This window comes from Papio anubis, chromosome 14 (genome assembly GCF_008728515.1).
Source record: "Papio anubis isolate 15944 chromosome 14, Panubis1.0, whole genome shotgun sequence".
Taxonomy (NCBI): Eukaryota; Metazoa; Chordata; class Mammalia; order Primates; family Cercopithecidae; genus Papio; species Papio anubis.
In genome coordinates, this window is record NC_044989.1 from 64,164,712 (window position 1) to 64,176,172 (window position 11,461).

Here is an 11,461-nt window from a genome sequence, read left to right on the forward strand (position 1 = left end):
TGTGCATAACATGCAGGTTTGTTACATATGTATACTTGTGCCATGTTAGTCTGCTGCACCCATCAACTCGTCATTTACATCAGGTATAACTCCCAATGCAATCCCTCCCCCCTCCCCCCTCCCCCTGATAGGCCCCGGTGTGTGATGTTCCCCTTCCTGAGTCCAAGTGATCTCGTTGTTCAGTTCCCACCTATGAGTGAGAACATGCGGTGTTTGGTTTTCTGTTCTTGTGATAGTTTGCTAAGAATGATGGTTTCCAGCTGCATCCATGTCCCTACAAAGGACGCAAACTCATCCTTTTTTATGGCTGCATAGTATTCCATGGTGTATATGTGCCACATTTTCTTAATCCAATCTGTCACTGATGGACATTTGGGTTGATTCCAAGTCTTTGCTATTGTGAATAGTGCTGCAATAAACATACGTGTGCATGTGTCTTTATAGCAGCATAATTTATAATCCTTTGGGTATATCCCCAGTAATGGGATGGCTGGGTCATATGGTACATCTAGTTCTAGATCCTTGAGGAATCGCCATACTGTTTTCCATAATGGTTGAACTAGTTTACAATCCCACCAACAGTGTAAAAGTGTTCCTATTTCTCCACATCCTCTCCAGCACCTGTTGTTTCCTGACTTTTTAATGATCGCCATTCTAACTGGTGTGAGATGGTATCTCATTGTGGTTTTGATTTGCATTTCTCTGATGGCCAGTGATGATGAGCATTTTTTCATATGTCTGTTGGCTGTATGAATGTCCTCTTTTGAGAAATGTCTGTTCATATCCTTTGCCCACTTTTTGATGGGGTTGTTTGTTTTTTTCTTGTAAATTTGTTGGAGTTCTTTGTAGGTTCTGGATATTAGCCCTTTGTCAGATGAGTAGATTGCAAAAATTTTCTCCCATTCTGTAGGTTGCCTGTTCACTCTGATGGTAGTTTCTTTTGCTGTGCAGAAGCTCTTTAGTTTAATTAGATCCCATTTGTCAATTTTAGCTTTTGCTGCCGTTGCTTTTGGTGTTTTAGACATGAAGTCTTTGCCCATGCCTATGTCCTGAATGGTACTACCTAGGTTTTCCTCTAGGATTTTTATGGTATTAGGTCTAACATTTAAGTCTCTAATCCATCTTGAATTAATTTTCGTATAAGGAGTAAGGAAAGGATCCAGTTTCAGCTTTCTACTTATGGCTAGCCAATTTTCCCAGCACCATTTATTAAATAGGGAATCCTTTCCCCATTTCTTGTTTCTCTCAGGTTTGTCAAAGATCAGATGGCTGTAGATGTGTGGTATTATTTCTGAGGACTCTGTTCTGTTCCATTGGTCTATATCTCTGTTTTGGTACCAGTACCATGCTGTTTTGGTTACTGTAGCCTTGTAGTATAGTTTGAAGTCAGGTAGCGTGATGCCTCCAGCTTTGTTCTTTTGACTTAGGATTGTCTTGGAGATGTGGGCTCTTTTTTGGTTCCATATGAACTTTAAAGCAGTTTTTTCCAATTCTGTGAAGAAACTCATTGGTAGCTTGATGGGGATGGCATTGAATCTATAAATTACCTTGGGCAGTATGGCCATTTTCACGATATTGATTCTTCCTATCCATGAGCATGGTATGTTCTTCCATTTGTTTGTGTCCTCTTTTATTTCACTGAGCAGTGGTTTGTAGTTCTCCTTGAAGAGGTCCTTTACATCCCTTGTAAGTTGGATTCCTAGGTATTTGATTCTCTTTGAAGCAATTGTGAATGGAAGTTCATTCATGATTTGGCTCTGTGTTTGTCTGTTATTGGTGTATAAGAATGCTTGTGATTTTTGCACATTAATTTTGTATCCTGAGACTTTGCTGAAGTTGCTTATCAGCTTAAGGAGATTTTGGGCTGAGACAATGGGGTTTTCTAAATATACAATCATGTCATCTGCAAAGAGGGACAATTTGACTTCTTCTTTTCCTAACTGAATACCCTTGATTTCTTTCTCTTGCCTGATTGCCCTAGCCAGAACTTCCAACACTATGTTGAATAGGAGTGGTGAGAGAGGGCATCCCTGTCTTGTGCCAGTTTTCAAAGGGAATTTTTCCAGTTTTTGCCCATTCAGTATGATATTGGCTGTGGGTTTGTCATAAATAGCTCTTATTATTTTGAGGTACGTTCCATCAATACCGAATTTATTGAGCGTTTTTAGCATGAAGGGCTGTTGAATTTTGTCAAAAGCCTTTTCTGCATCTATTGAGATAATCATGTGGTTCTTGTCTTTGGTTCTGTTTATATGCTGGATTATGTTTATTGATTTGCGAATGTTGAACCAGCCTTGCATCCCAGGGATGAAGCCCACTTGATCATGGTGGATAAGCTTTTTGATGTGTTGTTGAATCCGGTTTGCCAGTATTTTATTGAGGATTTTTGCATCGATGTTCATCAGGGATATTGGTCTAAAATTCTCTTTTTTTGTTGTGTCTCTGCCAGGCTTTGGTATCAGGATGATGTTGGCCTCATAAAATGAGTTAGGGAGGATTCCCTCTTTTTCTATTGATTGGAATAGTTTCAGAAGGAATGGTACCAACTCCTCCTTATACCTCTGGTAGAATTCAGCTGTGAATCCATCTGGTCCTGGACTTTTTTTGGTTGGTAGGCTATTAATTATTGCCTCAATTTCAGAGCCTACTATTGGTCTATTCAGGGATTCAACTTCTTCCTGGTTTAGTCTTGGAAGAGCGTAAGTGTCCAGGAAATTATCCATTTCTTCTAGGTTTTCCAGTTTATTTGCGTAGAGGTGTTTATAGTATTCTCTGATGGTAGTTTGTATTTCTGTGGGGTCGGTGGTGATATCCCCTTTATCATTTTTAATTGCGTCGATTTGATTCTTCTCTCTTTTCTTCTTTATTAGTCTTGCTAGTGGTCTGTCAATTTTGTTGATCTTTTCAAAAAACCAACTCCTGGATTCATTGATTTTTTGGAGGGTTTTTTGTGTCTCTATCTCCTTCAGTTCTGCTCTGATCTTAGTTATTTCTTGCCTTCTGCTAGCTTTCGAATGTGTTTGCTCTTGCTTCTCTAGTTCTTTTAATTGCGATGTTAGAGTGTCAATTTTTGATCTTTCCTGCTTTCTCTTGTGGGCATTTAGTGCTATAAATTTCCCTCTGCACACTGCTTTAAATGTGTCCCAGAGATTCTGGTATGTTGTATCTTTGTTCTCATTGGTTTCAAAGAACATCTTTATTTCTGCCTTCATTTCGTTATGTACCCAGTAGTCATTCAGGAGCAGGTTGTTCAGTTTCCATGTAGTTGAGCGGTTTTGATTGAGTTTCTTAGTCCTGAGTTCTAGTTTGATTGCACTGTGGTCTGAGAGACAGTTTGTTATAATTTCTGTTCTTGTACATTTGCTGAGGAGTGCTTTACTTCCAATTACGTGGTCAATTTTGGAATAAGTACGATGTGGTGCTGAGAAGAATGTATATTCTGTTGATTTGGGGTGGAGAGTTCTATAGATGTCTATTAGGTCTGCTTGCTGCAGAGATGAGTTCAATTCCTGGACATCTTAAGGACTGTTTTCTAAAAATTCAGGAAGGATTAAGTTAGGATAAATAAAGCTGCTTTCTCTTTCTAATACTGATTTAGCAACTGTTTGACATGAATTCTTCACCTAGGAAGCTGCTCAGCATATTTTTTCTCTTGACTCATTGCCTGACTCACCAGGGAGATAGGCTGTTTCCAATTTTGGACGTCACTGGGGTCTGTCATTTACCCCCACATATAATTGCTCAATTCCTGGGTCTAGGGTAGGGAATACTTTAGAGTATTCAATATATTATAAATAGAATTTAGAATTTTCCTTGTTGGCATAGACTTGCTGTGTGACAAGTTCAGGATGACCACATATTAGTCCCTAACGCTGCCATGTTGGCTAAGTTTCTATCACTGTGCTCCAACCTCAGTTCCTTACTTAGCATTCCAACTCTTTTTGGGATGGAGACTTATTCTAAGACCTAGTCTTCCTAGTTGGGCATCTGATGCATTGTTAGCTCTGGATCTTGTCTCCTAAAAGACTGAATACTGCATCTTATACCCATAGCCTCCACCTAGCATTCTTCTTGGAAGGTAAATGATAACCCTAAAGCCATGGAAATGGTGCCTACTTATCTTAGAGCACTGCTTATTGCTTGAATATTTGCCTAGAATAACACTGAGATTAGCACCATCCCACCCTTGGACACTGAATGGAGTCCACTGAATATTGATCCTGGAGGCCATCATACCAGAGTTTCCAGTCCCTTTCTTCACCTAGGGTATCAGGAAGGATCTCCATAATGTGTTGCATGGAGGCTAAAAGCAAAGATTTGGAACCTAACAGATGTAGGGTTGATCCTAGCTCTGTCACTTAATTTTAGATAAATTACTGAATGTTTCTAGACCTATTACCTCATCTGCAAAAATGAGGATAGTGATTCCTATTCACATAACGACTATGAAATTAAATGAGATAAATAATATAAAGCATTTACTATGGTGCCTGCATGTAAAAGCTGCTTAACAAATCATTGCTATTTAGTTATTAGCAAATGTAAGAAAAAAACTATATTCATTCATCCAATAAATGTTTAGTTGCCTATTTGCTGCCAATTATTGTATTGCGCTCTGGAGACACAAAGGCAAGGACATGAAAAAGAATCAGTAAATAGACATCTTCAAAACAGTGTGCTGTGAGTAGTGCAATGACATGCATATTAGTCCATTTACACACTGTTATAAAGAACTGCCCAAGACTGGGTAATTTATAAAGAAAAGAGGTTTAATAGAGTCACAGTTTCACATGGCTGGGGAGGCCTCAGGAAACTTACAACATGGCAGAAAAGAAAGCAGGCATGTCTTATATGGTAGCAGGTGAGAGAGGGCATGTGAAGGAGGAACTGTCAAACAAGTATAAAACCATCACATCTCATGAGAACTCACTCACTATCAAGAGACCAGCATGGGGGAAACTGCCCCCATGATCCAATCACCTCCCACCAGGTCCCTCCCTCCACACATGGGATTATGGGGATTATAATTTGGGATCAGATTTGGGTGGGGACACAGCCAAACCATATCAACACGTCAGCCCTGAGTGATATGGCTATACATATGAGGGGTGTCTAAACCAGGAGAGACAATCATGTAAGAGTATCCTAAAGAAAAGAGATGATTAGGAGAAAAGAGGGATAAAAGGTGCTCCTGGGAGAGCATGAAAGAGCTTGACTCATTTGAGAAATTGCAAGTAATCTATCAACGTGGCTGGAATACAGACAGACAGCAGGGAGGTGAGTCAGAGCACGAAGTAGGGGTTTCTCACCATAGCCCTTGTGGCTGGGCAAAGGAATGTGGGATCAAACCTGAGGGCTGTGAGTGGCAGGTGATGCGTTTTAAGCAGAGGAACAAGATGATCAGATTTGTGTTTTAGAAAAAAAAATCACTCCAAAGCCCTCATGAACAACATCATAGATTCAAATAACACTGAAAAAAAAAAAAAGGCAGAACTACCATGGTAGAAGCCCATAAGTGTTTGACAGTTTCTCCTTCTTGTGCTACTCAAGAGGTATGTTCTCCTCTTCTTAATTTTGAAATGTAAATGTCATCACAGAATACTTTCAAAGACAATAGGATAATGACAATAAAACATTTTTAGAATAAAAAGTCTTTCAGTTTGAGCTTCTTGATTTTTTTTAGAGACAGCCATGTGGAACTGTGACTCTATTAAACCTCTTTTCTTATATTGCCCAGACCAGAGTACAGTGTCTATTTGCAGGCACACTTATAGCACACTATTGCCACAAACTCCTGGGCTCAAGTAATCCTCTTTCCTCAGCCTCCTGAGTAGCTGGGACCACAGGCTGAGTTTCTTGATCCTTTTTAAGAACAAAACTATACATTTTCCAAAATGATTGAAATGAGGCAAGGCATGGTGGCTCACACCTGTAATCGCAACCCTTTGGGAAGCTGAGGTGGGAGGACTGCTTGAGGTCAGGAGTTCAAGATCAGTGTGAGCAAAATAGCAAGATCCCATCTCTATTAAAAACAAATTTTTTAATTAGCCAGGTGTGGAGGCTCATACCTGTAATCCCATCACTCTGGGAGGCCCAGGTGGGAAGACTGCTTGTGCCCAGGAGTTCAAGATTATAGTGAGCTATGATTGTGCCATTGCACCGAAGTCCAGGTGACAGAGCAAGACTGTCTCAAAAAAGAAAGTTAAAATAATAAAATAATAAAATGAAATATCAGGATCCCTACATGTCCTCCCAAATCTATGATCTTAATAGCTGTACATGCATCCCCGATAGTCACAGGTCTGACTGAAAATTACTATGAATGGAAATTAATGTGAAATGTTTATTCTTTCAGGGACCAGGGTAAACCTATGTCTACACTGAACTCTCTATAAATATTATTGATAATTTATATTAAGACATTTAAATTAAGAAATCATAATTTTGTAAAATACTTAGTACTTGCATAGTGTGTGTGTGAGTATCATATTGCCATTTTTAGAATGCTGGCAGGAAATTTAATTTTTAAGAAGTGATTATAGAAGAACTTACAGAAACTGAATTATAATTAAAGACAACTGTTGAATCATATATACAGATAAAATATTAGGTGAAAGATGTTAGATACTGGTTGTTGAAACCTCTATTTTGCATGGGGTCAACCCGGCTATGTCATGCAAAAAAAGGCATATTCCAGCCAAAGCCGCACTCTGAATTGCTCTCTTTCATGTTTGTACTTTGCCATTTCTCCTTTTTTCCTTAATGTTGGCTTCTACTTGTGTAGTAGACACTGAGGTCATCTCTTCAACATATATTCCACCCCTCCAACATTGTACAGTAGCCATATGTTTTAAGGAATTGACCCCAGCAACTGAGACAGCCTCAGATAAGTCTGATTCAATCAAGAAAATCTTCTTTGCCTGTAACTGGTCTAGGAACCCATGCTTAAACCAAGTAGCACATGGCATTCCCTTAGAAAAAAAGTTAACTGACTTAGGAACAGATATGTAATAGTATCTAGGCCAATGAGCCATGTCAAAAAGACTGCTAAGGAAAAAGTTTCCTCACTCTTAAAAAGAGATGGAATTTTTCCCCTGCTGGCATGAGCAAAGCATGTAGCTGTATTTGTTACTATCCTCCTATGACTAGTAGGAAACTACCTTAGGATAAGCCTGATATTATCTTGGGTTCTTGATGACCTTCTTGAACTGCATTTCAGCCAAACCCGAGGCCTATTCTACCTCTAGAATTCCAGTTGTGTGCACCACTACATTTCCTTACTGTTTAAGCCACCACTTTGAGTTGGGTTTTCTGTTACTTGCAGCTGAAAGCATTCTAAGTGATGCAATTTCCTACCACTTTTGACAACCATCTTTGCTTCCAATGAGGTGCACCATTTGGCTTTCTTAGCTCTAATCACCAGCACTCTTCTATCTAGTCATTTGTAGTAAACACTGTTTGTTGTCTACCCCATATTTGTTCATAGCTTCTTCCACTAGACATTATCACATAGGACATGTTATTTGAACCTTGTGTAGCCAAGAGAGAAGCTTGCCTGAGGACAAAGTCAATATGCTGAAAATGACAATACAGAAAAGTGGAAAAAGCTCTGAGTCATTTAACTGCTGGAATACTCTACTTCCAGCCTTCTTATTATCTGATTAACAAAAATTCTCATTGTCTAAGGCAATTTGAGTTAGGGCATTCTGTTGTTTGTATTTGAAAATAACCTAAATGATAAAGAATTTGCTACCAGAATATGGAATTCTGCAAATAACAACCCTAAAACTGTGGAGTTGGATGAGCGGAACAACAATGAGGATCCCACTGTTTCACGCTGAGAGGATGGTCACTCTTGTTCTGTGGGTGAACAACATTTCACTTTGTACCTGAGCACAGCCTTCTGAGACTCTAGTATTAGGGAAAATGGTAAGAATAAGAATGTTGAGCCAGGTGCAGTGGTGCACATCTATAATCCCAGTTACTCGAGAGGCTGAGGCAGGAGGATCACATGAGCCAAGGAGTTTGAGACCAACCTGGGCAACATAGTGAGACCCTGTTGAGAGAGAGAGAGAGAGAGAGAGAGAGAGAGAGAGAGAAAACATTGGTACGTACTGGCTATTTCTTAGGGCTTTCACTAAAAACCCATAGTAAAGAAGGAAAGAAGGTCAAGAATCCTTGGCCTCCCAAAGTGCTGAGATTACAGGCATGAGCCACTGTGCCTGGCTGGGCATTTTTTAAGACAGTATGTGTGGCAGGACAGTGTGTGTGGAATGAAACTTTACTAACCATATATGATACTATTGGCTATCTACTACACATCCATCCCCCGTTATTCCTTATTTAAGGAATTTTACTTTTGTTCAGGTACCCACTCCCTTCTATGTGTCCATGTGCAGCAGGAGAGATTGGTTTCTCCAAAGAGGTAAATCCTGACTGGTCTAGACCAATCATGATTCTCCCATTCCCCTTGCTGGTAATTGTTTTAGACATGGTTGTGCTGAGCAAGGAGACATGAGAAGTCTGCTAAAAGACTTCTGGTAAAGGTTTCTCTACTTTTAAAAAAAGATACAAGAGAGTTATAGCTTCTCTCTGTGTGCTCTAATTTATCATGTCAGGTTGTGATACATGGACCTGCTGCAGCTATCTGGTGACCATGAGGAGACCCTTATACTAAGTACAAAGCTGACATGCTAAGAAGAGGAAAACAATGGAAAAAACAGTGTTCTTCAGACACTGAATCAAGCAGTCTTGGAGCAGGAGGAGGTAGAGCAAGATGGTCAAATAGAAGCCTCCACCAATTGTCCTCTCTGCAGGAACAACAGATTGAACAACTATCCACATAAAAAGGCATCGTCATAAGAACCAAAAATCAGGTGAGCAATCACAGTATCTGGCTTTAACTTCATATCATTGAAAGGGGCATTGAAGAGTGTAAGACAGTCTTGAATTGCTGGTGCTATTCCCACCCCCATCCCCTGGCAATGGCCATGTGGCACAGACAGATAATGTGTGTGCTTGGGAGGAGGCCACAATGACTGTGAAACATTGCACTGGAACTCAGTGCTGCCCTGTCACAGTGGAAAGCAACATGGGGCAGAACTCAGCCAGCCCACAGAGGGAGCAGCCCCAGCCAGAGGAGAGCAGCCCTAGCCAGAGGAGAATTAACTGACTGAGTTCTTACCACCACAGGATAAAGTGCTGTGTGATCCTAAATAAACTTGAAAAGCAGTCTAGTCCACAAGGACTCCAATTCCTGGGCAAGTCCTGGTGTTGTGCTGGGCTTGAAGCCAGTGGACTTGGAGGGCACAAGATCTAGTAAGACACCAGCCGGGGTGGCCAAGGGAGCATTTGCACCACCCCTCTCCCAACCCCAGGAAGTGCAGCTTGCAGCTCCAGGAAAGATTCCTTCCTTCTGCTTGAGAAAAGGAAAGGCAAGATTAAAGAGGACTTTGTCCTGCCACTTGGATACCAGTTCAGCCACAGAAGGATAGGGCACTAGGCAGAGTCCTGAGGCTCCCTTCCAGGCCCTAGCTCCTGGACATGCCTTGGGCCAGAAGGGAACATACTGCCTTGAAGGGAAGAAGCCAGACTTGCCAGGATTCATCACCTGTTGACTAAGCAGACCTTGGATCCTGAATAATCAGCAGCAATACCTAGGTGGTACTTGCCATGGGCCTTGGGTGAGACTCAGAGCTGTGCTGGCTTTGGGTGTAACCCAGAATATTCCCAGCTGCAGTGGCTATGAGGACTCTTTCTGCTTGAGAAAGCGAGAGGGAAGAGTAAAGAGGACATTGTCTTGCAGCTTATGTATCAGCTCAGCCACAGTAGGACAGAGCACCAAGTGGCTCTTGGGGTTCCTGATTCTAGATCGTGGCCCCTGGACAGCATTTCTGGACATACCCTAGGCCAGAGGGGAGCACACTACCCTGAAGGAAGAGTCCCAGGCCTGGCAGCATTCACCACAAACTGACTGAAGAGCTATTGGGCCTTGACTGAACATTGACGATAGCCAGGGAATAGGTGCCACAGGCTTGCAGCAGTGGTGGCCATGAGGAGAGACTCCTCTGGCTGTGGAATGGGGAGGGAAGAATGGGAAGGGCTTTCTTTTGTGGCTTGGGTGTCAGCGCAGCTGTAGTAAAATAGAGCACTAGGTAGATTCCTAAGGTTTCCAACTCTAGGTTCTAGTTCCCAGATGTCATCTCTGGGCCTGCCTGGGACTGAGGAGGAATTGCCACCCTGAAGAGAAGAACATGAGCCTGGCTGGCTGGCTTCACCATCTGCTGACTGTAGTGCTCCATAGCCCTGAGTGAACATAGGTGGTAGCCAGACAGTGATTACTGCGGGCTTTGGGTGAAACCCAGTGCTGTGTTGGCTTCAGATCTGGTGGTGACCACAGGGGTATTTATGTCATCCCTCTCCCAGCTTCAGGCAGCTCAAGAGAGAGACGGGGGTGCGGGGGGCGGGGGGGAGAGAGAGAGAAAGGAACTTTGTTTGTTTTGAATAAAGTAAGGGAAGAGAACAAGAGTATCTGCCTGGTAATCCAAAGAATTATTCCAGATCTTATCCAAGATGACCAAGGTAGTACCTCTACAAGTCTGCAAGAACCACAGCATTATGGGACTTGGGGTACACCCTAAAGCAGATACAGCTTCAATTACAACACCCAAATCCTTTCAAATATCTGGAAAGCTTTCCCAAGAAGGATGGGTACAAACAAGACCAGACTGAAAAAAAGTACAATGAATGCCTAACTTGTTTAATACCCAGATACCGACGAATACCCACAAGCATCAAGACCATCCAGGAAAACATGATCTCACCAAATGAACTAAATAAGGCACCAGGGACCAATCCTGGAGAAACAGAGATATGTAACCTTTAGACGAAGAATTCAAAATATCTGTTTTGAGGAAACTCAAAGAAATTCGAGATAACACAGAGAAGGAATTCAGAATCCTATCAGATAAATTTAACAAAGAGATTGAAATAATTAAGAAGAATCAAGCAAAAATTCTGGAGATGAAAAATGCAACTGACATACGGAAGAATGCATCAGATTCTATTAATAGCAGAATTGATCAAGCAGAAGAAAAGATTAGTGAGCTTCAAGACAGGATGTTCAAAAATACATATTCAGGACTGGGCACAGTGGCTCACACCTGTAATCCCAGCACTTTGGGAGGCCGAGGCATGTGAATCACCTGAGGTCAGGAGTTCAAGACCATCCTGGCCAACATGGTGAAACCCTATCTCTACTAAAAATACAAAAATTAGCCAGGTGTGGTGGTGCACATCTGTAGTACCAGCTACTCAGGAGGCTGAGGGAGGAGAACTGCTTGAACCCAGAAGGCAGAGGTTGCAGTGAGCTGAGATTGCACCACTGTACCCCAGCCTGGGCAACAGAGTGACACTCAGTCTCAATAAAATTAAAAAAAAGAAAAAAGAAAAGAAAATACAT